The 14,128-nt window shown below is 35.7% G+C and overlaps 1 long non-coding RNA gene across 1 annotated transcript; it reads left to right on the forward strand.

Annotated features, from left to right (window-relative positions):
• The first annotated feature begins 286 nt into the window (after positions 1-286).
• On the forward strand, positions 287-2,250 carry LOC147525241 (uncharacterized). Its single transcript, XR_015197878.1, has 3 exons — positions 287-1,037; positions 1,643-1,814; positions 1,908-2,250. It is a non-coding gene; the product is annotated as an uncharacterized LOC147525241 (long non-coding RNA).
• Positions 2,251-14,128: the final 11,878 nt, after the last annotated feature.

A 14,128-nucleotide genomic window follows, 5' to 3' on the forward strand; every position in this document is an offset into this window, starting at 1 on the left:
AATTCTACGTGAGGGGCATTTGAACATTGAAAATAGGAAACTCGCCGTGTCTCTTAAAATATCTTCCACCAAAAAGCTAAATAGGCATTAAGCTGTGGATGAAGAACTAAAGAATGTTGTCGTAGATTTTGCACTGGCAGATATCATTAGCCTTTGGAATCTCTTTAAATTTGGTGGAGGGCCTAGTAATTCCTTTTTATTTTCATTTGTCTGGGCATTTAGCTGTAAGTATTGTTATGTGCGCTTGACAATGTAGTTAATGGTGTTTATCATGTCATGTCTTATGTACATGAACACCATTTTTTGTCGTTGTCGGATTGTAGTGCCTGTAGTTAGGTTTTAATTACATGACTGAATCCATTTATTATGTTGTGTGTGGCCTCCCCTAGGTTGTTTATTGATTCTTAAACAAGTGAAGATTCTAGAAGAGGTTTTGGACCTTTGTACAGTAGTTATGTAATTAATAGTTTTATTCTTGCACACTTAATTTAGGTACACAACCCTGGATGCGATGATGTGTAGCCTCGTACTATTTCTTATTTCAGTTCTATATTCATTCTTGCTTCTTTCTAACTCTGAGTAACTAACCCCTTTGGAACTGTGGGATGTCCTTTGGATGTAGCATTTTAATTATTCTCTACTCGCATTTTGAGCTTCCTCTTTCACTATCATTGCAACACTCCAAGACACTGAGAAGGCAGTGTTTTCCATATCAAAAACTTTGTCTGAAGCACAGGTACTTAATGAGGTAATTTTTTATTTACTACAAAATATGAATTAAGAAAAGCACTTTGAGGGTAAACCACCTGAAACTTGTTAAGTTTCTGAAATAATGTTATTTCAATAGTATGCAGTCAAATTGCACCTAGGTTCTAGCTTACCCATTTTGCCTCGTGCCCATGGGAGCTTAGTTTTGCCTAACTCTCTTGAGGCCCGGCGAGGGACTTCTGGTCTAATCTAGACTCTGAATTTTTCACGTCGCTCCAATTGAGAAAGAAAGAACAAGAACTTGACGTTGGTCCCTTCACTGACATCAGGTTTGCTTCTTAATTCTAGGTGCTTTCTTCTTCATTTTTTTGTTTGTTTCTGATACTGTAGCGGCTAGTATCTTACTTACTAGTTACCATTAGTCTGGCTAAGCCAATATACTTTGACAGCAAGTTTGTTAATAGCGTTTGTGAAGCCCACTATTTTGTTAATAGCGTTTCTTAATAGAAGTTTGTTCAACAAGATGTTGCTAGAAATTTTTTGGTATCTCTTTTTTAAGTTTTTTTGGTTGTAAATATGCAGGCCCCAATTCTTTATTGTTGTTTTGGGACCGGGAACCATTGAATCATTGATTTAAGTCGAATAAGTATAATGCATGATTTTCTGTTGATCCTACCTAACGTAATATGTTTGCTTCCTTATCAATGGGTTTTAGTTAAGGCGAAGTTCATGTTGGTAGTTGCAGATTTGGGACTATTGAAATATTGGTTTGAAGGATTGGAATTTATGGCTAACTACAATATCGCTAAAATCTCTATCATATTATCAAATTGAGAAATTCTAACTTTGCAGGCTTATTATTTCGGTGTTAAGTTGAATGATATTGCTGCAATATTCTCATTTCTTGCTGATTTGTTATTACCTTTGGTGTGAGGTTTTAATCATGGATTCTCAATGACGTAAGAATGTAACTTAAGCATGCATCAACAAGAAGCATAGCTATAACACCAGGATGCAGTAGGATGATAAAATGAAGGGTGCTAATAATTAAGCTTTCCTTCTCAAGTTGTCCTTTTGTCTCCTAGCGATCTAGCTTGTGAATTCAGGTATGCTTTTTGTCCTTCATAATACGCTATATAGTAGTGTAGGTTAACTAGTTATTAACTTCTTGCTCATGCCAATTATTTATCTGATTATAGTTGAAGGTGATGAATGCAAATAAGATAGGAATAGAATGGTCTACAAATCCAAAAGCTCGCTTGGAGATCCCAATTTGATGCTTGTGCCTTTGTCACGCGTAAGATCAGTCACATCAGTATGACAAACAAGCCCAGATGGCAAGATAGCTGGAGGTCCATCTTTGAGGGTTCCCATAAGGCCGCAAGTACTTGACTTTCAGTTGATTGCACCAAGCTAGGCGACATCTCATCTAGTAAGTTTTACCTCCTGAGAACTAAGCCTAGACTTGCACCTCATCTAGATAATAGTTCATATTGGGAGTTGTAGACTATGGACTGTTGAAAACACTAGCGTAGGTAGTTGTTCTTGTTTAGATAAGTGCCCTAAGCATCCGGGCTACCTACATGTATTCACTTCTATTGTGGAGCTTGCTGGATTAAATTTCACTGGTGAACCAGCGAGGACAATGAAACAAGCTGAGAAGAATGCTGCCATGGCTGCTTGGTCTGCTCTCAAACAACGTAAGTCTTGTTTTTATGATTCTCCTCTCCAATGGTTATGCAAGTACTTGAATCATGCTTTCTTTGTGTTATATTACATTTGATTTTGTTGGACTTTAGTTCATGCATAGTGCTGATTTTTATAACCATGCATGTATAATAAACAATCTCGCTAATAGAGTTTATGATGCGTTTAGAATTGTGTAGAACTATTTTTGTGGTTTGTGGTAGATTATTTATGCTTTGCTTTGGTTATTTCAACAACAATATTAGGACTGCAACTATGTTGGAAGATCTAAATACGTATGCGAAACAAATCATAGAGGTGAGTGGGTATCATTTCAGTGTCATAAGGACAAAATCTTGTTTTGGCCATATCTTTGTCGTTTCAAATCCAATTTACGAACTATTTTACCGTTGTCTTTGTGATTTCAATGAGCATCCTACGGAACTACTAAAATGTTCAGAACTAGTGCTTTAATACTATCAATTGGTCGTCCTTTGTTATGCATCGGTGTACGTCGAGACTTCAAGCCTTGACATGTTTGGGCATGCCAATGCAACTATGGAACAGGTCATATCGCCTGTCTGAGATTTTGTCTTCATGGATATGATTGTAAGGGGCTTGAAATTTAATGAGCTTTTCTTTGGGTGGAAGACTTCAAGTTTCTTCAGCTGTTCTACTACATACAAAAAGCTTTTAGTTTCTATTTCTGATCACTTGTAATCGTCCGACTACTTTGCACAAAATATTGGCAATTGCGTGAATTCTTCACTACTCTGACTTATGATGATACATCAGTGGTAATCATTTCATCCAAACATTTGTTAATTTAGTAAAGTGATCGACTAGTAAACCGCTCTAATTATATGAGTTTACCGTGCATTTCTTAGTGATTGGTGTATATAATATCTCATATCACTTGTTTGTTTTCTTGTTTAGAAAAGTGTTTATATAGTACATGTGTTAATTCAATTCTTTGCTTTGTAAAGCTACTTTTTATATCTTTCGAGATGATGAGGCTGAATGGAAATGGTGATTTTGAGGTGTAGGATGGTTATGTAAACTTTACTAGGTGATTGGTAGGTTTCTGTTGACTGCAGGTGAAAATGTGAATTGAAATATCAATTATTATTGTTTTTTTTAAATAACTTTGCCACGGTCTATAGCTGTAGCAAAAACATCAAAACCCACGGCCTAAAACCATAGGAAAAACTGCCCTTTTCCCATGGCCCAACATCGTAGGGAAAAGTGACCTTTTGCCACGGATGTTCCGATGGTTTCTGCCGTGGCCATACCGACGGCAATAGCTGATGCAAAGACCGTCGCTATTGGTAGGTTTTACCCACGGTCATGACTGTGGGTAAACTATTTCTGACGCACAAAAAGCCCATGGTTCTGCGACAGTCCAAAACCGTGGGAAAAGCTTTTTCCACGGTTTTGAACCGTGGGCAAAAACCTGTTTTCTTATAGTATACGACAACTTATTTATAAAAAGGTAGTATGTTTATCAGCTCAACAATATATATGTCGAGCCCTTTCAATATTTCGTTATTGTTTACTACTTAACCCACCAATTCTCGTAGTTTGAGAAAACTAAAAATATTTGGTTTTCTCGTAAGTTTAGTCAAACACTGATGAAACAGGTCTACTGAAAAAAGCACATCCATTTGCAATGAAAAGGTAGAGCGAGAAAAAAAATGAAAGACATGCACTAGCATGGAATCAAATGCATGGCCAATATATGAGCTCGACGTAAAGAAACAAAACAAAGTATCCCAAAGAAGTCCAAATCTAAATTAGAAATTTATAATAAACACACAACTACAGTTTAGTATATGGAGGGCACACTATTCCTCTTACACACACCTCGTTAAAATTAGTTCATATAAGAAAGATTAAAACAGACAAACATAATGATATGATTGTACAAATAACTTATATATAACTCGCGTGTCTATTATTTAAAAAAAAATATGTATAGAGATTTATTCAATCGTTAAAAGAGGAAGTTTAATGACGAAGAAAATGTAGGTATGAGCTACGTTCCTACTATGATTGAGACAATGACTAATTTGAAGTGCAAGTAAAGAAGCAAATGGCATGGATATATAAGAATTAGAATTTGGAGAAAGAAAATACCTTAAGAGTTTGGCTTATGTACAACCACGCTTCTTGTCACTGTGATTACAAAGAAACTGATAAGTTATATATTATACCATGAAAAAGAAAAGGAGAAAAACAACATTTAGGCATTATATTGGCACAGTTCTTCCTAAGCATCAAAGATTGACTGGATTTTAGTTTTATGCCCAAATGCAAACGAACATATACCATACAATCAAATAAGTAAATGAACAAAGAAAGAAACTTTGCAAATGCTTCGGAAATATTGAATAGTGAAAAACCTTAGTAAGGCTTATTTTACAGCAACCCAATTTAACTGGGACAAATAAAACAATTTTGAAAAAGAGCTATTGCTTGTGGGAGATAACTATACATCCAAATGTTTTTTACGAGTCTCTTACCCATTAAGGGAAAAATAGACACGTAAGCATAATTAATAGCCTAATATTCAAAACAACATCATTTTATAACGATAACGAAATATGCATAAACGATAGGCTAACACAACCTACACTTTTTAATACAAAACACAATGGTTTAATCAAGCACATGAAAGAATTCTTGCAAACAACAACAAACCCTGTACACATTATAATACAAAACACGAATCTTGAGTACCCGATACACATATATATCGGTTTGGCTAGGGAGACATGAGTTTCCGAGACAGCCAAAAACAGCCATTGGATCCAAACAATCTTGATCAAGATTAAAAAATGAAATTTCGAAATTAACCTCACAAAATACGAAACAAAATACGAAATTTCAAAATTTTCGTAAAGTCACAGAAACAAACTCACGAAGGGTAAAGAATTGGGTTCATTTTCAAACAACAAACATCTCAATTTCTCAATTTCAACTTACTACAAACAAATATCTCCACAATTGTAGCTTGACCACGTGGACTGCAAAAGATCTCCATTGCAAAAGAAGGAAAGACGAAGCTAATCACAAAATTTTTTTTCCAAAAATGAAGGTAATTTAGATTAAGTTTATAACTTTGATTAAGTTTGAGTTTTATAATTAAGTTTTTGTTGATGGGTTTAAAAGATGTGAAGATTGTGTGGAAGTTACTTGTGGTTGTACTAGTCAACGTTATGGTGATCCTATAAGGAAGCTTAGTGTTTATCCTAATGGTGAACTTTTCATCCCTTGTCAATGTACTCCTGGTTGTGAGGAAGGTTTGTTTAAATCTTTTGGAGTTTTTGATGTTGGGTTTGTTAGTTTCTTTGTTAGTTTCATGCATTGCTTGTTTTTGTTGGTTTTGATTATGTATTGGAGTTTATAAGCTTTTTGCATGATGTCTGTTTTCTTAGAGTTCTTAGCCTGTCAGAGTTTTTAGTTTGCTCAGAGTTCTTAGCCTGTCAGAGTTTTTATTTTGCTCAAAGTTCTTAACTTGTCAGAGTTTTTAGTTTGCTCAGTGATAAGAGCCTAAAATTGTAGTTTTAACCCCTTTAACAATATTGCTTTAGACCAAATAAGTAAGAGTTAGTACTGTTATCGTGCTTTTGTGTATTTCAAGCTTCGGAGTCGAATATGTGCAGAAATGCGCCCCTTTTGCGAGATAAAGGAGCAAGGGCTGGTTGCTAAGAAGTTCTATGATTAAAGGCCAAGATTCAAGAAGAAAAAGCATTTTTAAAGCCTGGTCAAAGCTAAAAAGTCAAAGTTAACGCGGGCAGAAACAGCGCACAAAAGTCAGCAGAACTTTCGAAGGTCGTATCTTTGGACTCAGACCTCGGAATTGAGCCTACCTTATGTCAAAACGACCGGCTCAGAAAGAGATTTCCAACAGTCCAAGCATTGACCCAGAAGAGCAGAAGTGGGTGAAAAGTCTGTGGAAGTCAAATCCAGCTGAAAAGGCCTCTATGGACTAAAGAAATTGGGTTTTGGGCTCGATTTTCCGGCCCAAAATATGGCTCCTCAGCCCATGCACGAAAAAGTGGATCTGGTCTCCTCCATTTGTATGGAGAAGACTTAACTCTTAAGGATACCTAGATCTAGATTAGAAAATTAGGTTAGACTCCATTAATTAGTTAGAATAGCTTGTTTTAGATCTAGTGTTTACCTTCAATTAATTAGTGTTAGAACAAAGTAAATTATTATTTAGAATCACTATTAGTTTTATAATAAAGTATTAGTTTTCATTTCAATTTAGTTATTAATTAAATTCTTATTTAGTTTTAGTTGTTTTAAATTCATAAATTAGGTTGTCTTCATTTTGATTCTTAGACTATTGTTAAAATTAGATTTATAAAGTTTAAATTAGTTATTAAATTATGACTTGTTATTATTGTTCTTGTGTTGGGAATGATAGTATAATGATATTAGGCTAAAACCTCTATTAGAGGAGGTTAAGGAAGCCATGTGAGGATGATTGCTTGTTAGAATAGTTGTTATTTAAAATAGAAATTTCACATCTCATTACTCTCACCATTGTTCTTTGTGTTTGATTAATTGAATTCATTTATGTCTTGCTAGATTAAGAGTGGAACGATTCCGTACTCTATATATTGCATGAATATATATGTGAGAGTAGGAAATAAAATATTGATAAACCGTAAGAAAAAGGTTAGAGTAATCTAGTTGAGTTTTTACGGGTTATCAAATGGTGTCGCTGCCATCTTAATCTCGTTCAAGCCAAGAATTCAATTGTTTGAATTCAAGAGTCAATCCCCCATTCTCTACCCACCCACCCTTTTAATTTTTCATTCTTATTTCTTGAATTTTCGAACTGTTCACTATTTTAGGCATAGGGGATGCAGATTCACAGAGGAAAATACTGCAGTAAAGGTATTTTTAAATTTCGAAAAATTCTGAAAATTTACAAGAGTAATACTTAAGGTGTTCTTGATTTACTGTAATTTTATCAGATTTTTTCTAGTTGTTTTACTTAGTGAACTAATACGATCTTTACAGTGCTGCATTTCAGTTTTCAAACCGTAAGTTCTTGAAAAACAGACAAGTAAGGTTACTTAGGCAGTTCCAAAAATTCTAAACTTTTTACAAGAGTATCTATCCTAAGTCAAGAGTTTTTTGTAAAAATTTAACAAGTTTTTTATTTGTTTTGACTACCTAACTAGTGGATTGTTCTCAGTGTGTTTCTGCAGTTTTGCAAACACTTAATTTTTGGAACACCAGCCTATAAGAAGGGTTTGTAGAACTCCAATTGCTCTAAAGTTTTTACAGAAATACATTGGTTCTGTCAGGAGTCTCCAGTAAAATTTTGGCGATTTTTGGCTCTATTTTGATTTGTTAACCATTCGGTTGTTTATATTGTGTCCGAAAACTATTTCACAAAATTTGAAGGGCAGTAGAAGGACTTTCATAGCTCCGATTGATCTGAAATTTTACAAACTACTTGATAGACATCTTAGCAAACTACTGTAAAAATTTCAAATTTTTTGGAGCGCACCCCATTCCCTAGATAGCCTATTTCCAAGCGCGGCCCGCACTTAACAGCCTGGACATTGTGTCAAGCACGAGCGCGACCCGCGCCCTAGATAGCCTATTTCCAAACGCGCCCCGCGCTCAACCGCCTGGACATTGTATCAAGCACGAGCGCGCCCTGCGCTCAACTGCCTGGACAATGTTTCAAGCATGAGCGCGACCCGCGCCCTAGGTAGCCTATTTCCAAGCGCGCCCCGCGCTCAACCACCTGGAACTTGAGTTAGACAGGAGCGCGACCCACGCCCTCTTCTGGAGCAGCCCGCTTTTCACAGGTCAGTCCAAATTTTCATTTCTTCAAGTTATTCAGTGTTTCTAACATCATACAAACACTGAGATCGCATATACAAGACGCTATTCAAACGTGTAGCAAGGAGGCATTCAGGTACTCCTTCTTCCACTCCTCGCCTGTTCTGTCAAAGGAGTTTTAATTCTAGTATAATTAAGCTTGGTTTTCTTAGACATAAATACCACACGCCTATCTAGAACTTCACACACTACACCTGCATCAATGGCTAAAGAACAAGAGACTCTCTCTCTCTGATTTTTATAAAGCCCTAAACAATGGCCCTAAGTCGTGCATCGTTCTTGCAGACCTAGTGGGGGATTTTCGAATTCCCCCTAATATATTTAACTTGTTACCAGTTTTTCATGTTTTAGACCACGAGAAGCCTTACCAGCATATGCATAGGATAGACCAACTTCTCACTACATTCCACCATCCTAGCATAAGTCCAGATCAAGTTAAACTTAGGGTGTTTCCATTCACCTAGCCCGATAAGGCAGCGTCTTGGTTAACTGCCCAAATGCCAAACTCTGTGGTTTCATGGGCTAATCTTGTTCAATTGTTCATGGAACAGTTTTACCCACCACTGAAGACAGATGAAATGCTCCAAAAGATTCATTTCTTCCACCAGAATCCTCATGAATCCTTTTCAGAGGCCTGGAATCGTTTCACTGATCTTCTCATTGAATGCCCGCATCATAATCTTGCGAAGGACACGCTTGTTCGTGCCTTCTGCAAGGGGTTTTTACATCGTCATAAGGAGGTTCTAGATATCATGACTGGGGGTAGTTTTTTTAGCAAAGGAGCCTCATAGGCTTATAAATTCTTAGAGGATCAATCTAAGAGGAACAACAATTGGGGAGGTAACGAATCTTCCCACTCCACTCCTTCTTTTGAGTTTAAACCTGATTCCAAGCTTAAAACTCTTATCGATGCCCTCACTAAAAAGGTAGATGCCATCTCTATTAAACAACAACTCACTCCTATCATGAACATTAAATCTACTCGTTGTAATGTCTGTTTTAGTCTTGAGCATTCCGACTTCTATTGTCCTCTTGTCTATGCACAACCATCAAACTTTCACCAGTTAACTCAACCTCAAGGACAAGGAAACTTTGGTGACCAGAATAGAGGTTTAGTGCCCATGACCCAAAACTATCAACATCAAGACATGAACGCTTAACAAGCCTTAATTCCAATTCAACCATCTACAAACAAATTAGTAGTGACCTTGTTGGAAAAACAAAATCAAATTATGCAACAAAACTCCAACTTGATGAAAGATCAGCATGATTAAAACTCTAATATGATGAAACAAACAATGCAAATGATGTAGTCTTTGTGCCAAAAAGGTTATTGACATGTCTCCTAACCAAAATAATAACCAAACAAAGCGTTTTCGTGTCAAGCAAAGCGATTTAATCCTAAGTCAACAAACACCGCTTTGAAATAAACAAGATTCAATTTGTAATGGTAATATAAACCAAAGGGGACTCTCTGGCATCCTACTACCCTTCGTTCAAGGAGAGTAGTTGATAACAAAGTAACTATGCCTAAAGACCACCCGCAAACAGAAGCTGAAAATGAAACCATACCAAATACTGTAATAGAAACTGAAGACCCTACAACTGTAAAAGTACCAGTTAAACCACAACTGAAAGGGAAAACCTTACAAGACCCAATAATAGAAATTGAAGACCCTACACTTGTAGAGGTTCCAATATGGACACCTAGATGGAAAACGGATAGAGATAAAGCAAAGACTAATAATATTGCTAAATATAGAGATAAACCACCATATCCCCAGAGACTAGTTATGTCTAAAAAGGACGAAAATTTTGATGAGATTAGAGAAGTGTTTAAAAATCTGACTATAAACCTACCTTTTCTAGATGCTATAAAAAGTCTTCCTAGACACGCTAAGTTTCTAAAAGAGTTGTGCACTAAGAAGAGGAAAACTAACATACCCAATGAAGCTTTCTTAACTGAATAATATCCCTCTTTATCTGAACATAATGGAATTGTTAAGTACAAGTACCCTAGTCGTCCTACTGTACAATGCACCTTAGATGATACCTTCATAACAACTGCTTTATTAGACCTAGGAGCGAGTGTTAACTAACTCCCTTTTTATTTATATAAACAACTGGGTCTAACAAAACTTCAACCAACCAAAATGACTTTGCAGTTAACCGATCGTTCTATTACGTATCCCAAGGGTGTAGTTGAAAACATTCTCGTTAAAGTGCAGGATTTTTACTATCCAGTCGACTTTGTTATTCTTGACATAGAAGTTGCTCATGATTCCATTCCCATCATCTTAGGGCATCCTTTCTTGGCAACCGCCAATGCCCAAATCAATTTTCGGGATGGCTCAATGACTCTTTCTTTTGGAAATCTTTCTGTTGAAGTTAACATGTTTAGACAAAAGCAGAGCCAACTAGGTTTTCCTATAGAAGGTGAAGTTATGTCTATTCAAAGTTTTGTATATCACATTACTGCTTCCAACAATCTTGTCCCCACACTAGTAGATACCCCTCTTATGGAAGAAGACAAAGATCATAATTTTGACTCCTTGAACATAACTGAACTAGCGAAAGAATTTTCCACCCTGCCTTCCGACACTACAAGAGATGGAGTAAACCTCACTATAGACGAGATAGATGAATTCCTCTGAGATGGAGATGAATACCATAATTATATGGATGCGAATAACCTAGATGAGGAATTCGATGAGTTTCTAAGAGCCTGTGATGATCCACCCTCTCAAGAACTACCTAAAGAGCCACCTGATACCTTCATTTTCAGATGTGTGCTAATACCAACCCATGCCACCAATAAATTTTATGCTAAAACCACGCACTCATTTTTTCTGTTCCTTCAATCTAAAACTTATCCATACCCTACATATCTTCCACAACCATTCATTTTCTCACGATCATTCACTTGGACACCTTTTCGTTCAAAGAAAAAAAAAAGAAACTTTATGCTCGATTAGGTTCTAGATCCATCAAAATTCACTCCCATTCTACTAAGCCATGCCATATGAAATCTTGGTGCTTAATTTTGGTTGATGGTGCTTTCCATGTTAACTATTTATGGAAAGATCCACAATTATTTAGATTATTGATATATAGGAAACTGCATGTTAATACATATATATCACATTAAGTCTAGGGAATCTGACTTTAAAAGACCCAAGTTTTTGTACAATACCAACTTTCTAGAGTATAGGCCAAACAAAAATTTTCAAACTTAAAAAGAGTTTTCTAATTTTGTTTGGGGGTGGCGTATTTTGGTATTTCATTTCAAATCTTTTTGCCACCCTTTGCTTGTCATGTTTACTCCAGTAGAGTTTGTGTTAGTTCATAATGTAATTTTAATTGTGATTCATGTTATCATATCATTTTTACAATATTTACATTACAGTCGCTTAAATTTTGCCACGTTTCTATGGTAAATTATTTCCTTATCTCTTTACACTTTGAGGATAAAGCATTCAATTGTTTGGGGGTGGGATAGAAACATTTGCAAAAATTAGGCACTTTTAGGATGTAAATTTCACACTTTTCTTTATATAAAAAAAAATTAAAAAATCATAAATATTGTTTATACTAGGCACTTAGTGATAATGGTATTGTTCCCTTCTCCATGATGATATTAGTCTAGAAATCTAACGTAGTACTTGAATTAGGATTTAATTTTTGAAACATAGATTAATACGTAGGTAATAGTCATTGCATCTTTTCATGAACATCTTGCATGAGCATTTTTTATTGAACTTGGCAGTATTTTTCTGAGACCTAAGTTAGAGTAGTTAATACATATCCTATGAGCATCTAGCCTAATTAAAAGCCTCATAAGAGTGAAATATCTGAGTGATGACACAAGGGAGAAGTAAATTCCGAGTAGAGAAATCACACATCCACTTGCTTGATCACCACACCATATCCTAAGCGAGAATTTAGGCCCTCTTTGGATTGATATAGCTAGAAATTCACACCTATATGAAATTTATTATCCGCTAATCACCACACTGAGCTTTTCATTAGCCTTTTCACAAACCACAAATCATTTACCCAATAAAACAAAAGAAAAAATAAAATCAGCCTACCTATCTGGATGAGTCTGAGAAATGGGATGAGTGAAGAAAAGAGAAGAGAAATGTAAACAAAAATTAGTTAGTTGCTTCAGAAAAAAAGAAAATAAGTTTTCATCCAAAGAAAAGAAAAATAAAATAAAATAAAAACTCCAAAAATAGAATAAAAAGAGTCAAAAAGCCAAAATAAAAAGGCTAAGGATGGAAACAAAGTGTAGAAGCAAAAGAACAAGGTTTTCTCTAGTTACATAATATGAAGACCCTACTTTCTCAGACTTGTCTTTTTGAATATCCATTTCCTTCCTTCTTTAACCAACACCTACGCCTGTATCACCTACTAAAGACCTCTAGCTCAATTAGGAATAGGCTGGTGTGATAGTAAGTGGTAGATGTGTTTGATCGACCTCGGCTTCCTTGGATTGTCATTGAGATTGTGAGGAAATGTGTGCCTACTGCACACTGGAGTTAGCAAACTTGAGTGGAAAAATCATAGTGTTATGTGTTTTGACACATTCCTTGTGAGAACCTACTTAGGTACGCTACCCAAAAGTTTCAGAAACGGACCTGCCATTGCATTTCATATCATAGTTCATTGTATAGTTGTTTTTCTTATGATGATTTGATTGTTATGCATGTATTAGTTTAAGTTTTAGAATGATCATTCTTGTTTAAATACTAGTGAAATGTATAGATCATTAAGACATAAATAAGGAAACAATAGTTTTATTTCTTAGTCGTTGTAGTATAGATGAAGTTTGTGAGTACTTTCACTGGAAAACTCTCACGAGGCTATAACTCGTCCACTAGGGAATTCCTAGTGGTTGAAGGCCTTGTTGCATATGGTCAATGCAATCGCACTCGGCAAAACGAGATTAGTTAGAACTCCATTTTTGGTCACTTATTCTAATTTTTCATATTCGCTTGAGGACAAGCAAAATGCTGTTTGGGGGTGGTTTGATAAGAGCCCAAAACTGTAGTTTTAACCCCTTTAACAATATTGCTTTAGACCAATTATATGATTAATAATTAAGAGTTAGTACTATTATCATGCTTTTGTGTATTTCAGGCTTCGGAGTCGAATATGTGTAGAAATACGCCCCTTTTGAGAGATAAAGAAGGAAGGGTTGGTTGCTAAGAAGTTCTGTGATTAAAGGCCAAGATTCAAGGAGAAAAATCCCTTTTAAAGTCCGACCAAAGCTGAAAAGTCAAAGTCAACGCGGGCAGAAACAGCGCACAAAAGTCAGCAGAACTTCCGAAGCCCGTATCTTTGGACTCAGACCTCGGAATTAAGCCTACCTTATGTCAAAGCAACCGGCTCGGAAAGAGATTTCCAACGGTCCAAGCATTGACCCAATCAGAAGAGCAGAAGTAGGCGAAAAGTCCATGGAAGTCAAATCTAGCTGAAAAGACCTCTGTGGATTGAAGAAATTGGGTTTTGGGCTCGATTTTCCGGCTCAAAACATGGCTTCTCAGCCCATGCACGAAAAAGTGGATCTGGTCTCCTCCATTTGTATGGAGAAGACTTAACTCTTAAGGATACCTAGATCTAGATTAGAAAATTAGGTTAGACTCCATTAATTAGTTAGAATAGCTTGTTTTAGATCTAGTGTTTACCTTCAATTAATTAGTGTTAGAACAAAGTAGATTATTATTTAGAATCACTATTAGTTTTATAATAAAGTATTAGTTTTCATTTCAATTTAGTTATTGATTAAATTCTTATTTAGTTTTAGTTGTTTTAAATTCATAAATTAGGTTGTCTTCATTTTGATTCTTAGACTATT

Source organism: Coptis chinensis, chromosome 1, assembly GCF_015680905.1.
Source record: "Coptis chinensis isolate HL-2020 chromosome 1, ASM1568090v1, whole genome shotgun sequence".
In the NCBI taxonomy this organism is placed as follows: Eukaryota; Viridiplantae; Streptophyta; class Magnoliopsida; order Ranunculales; family Ranunculaceae; genus Coptis; species Coptis chinensis.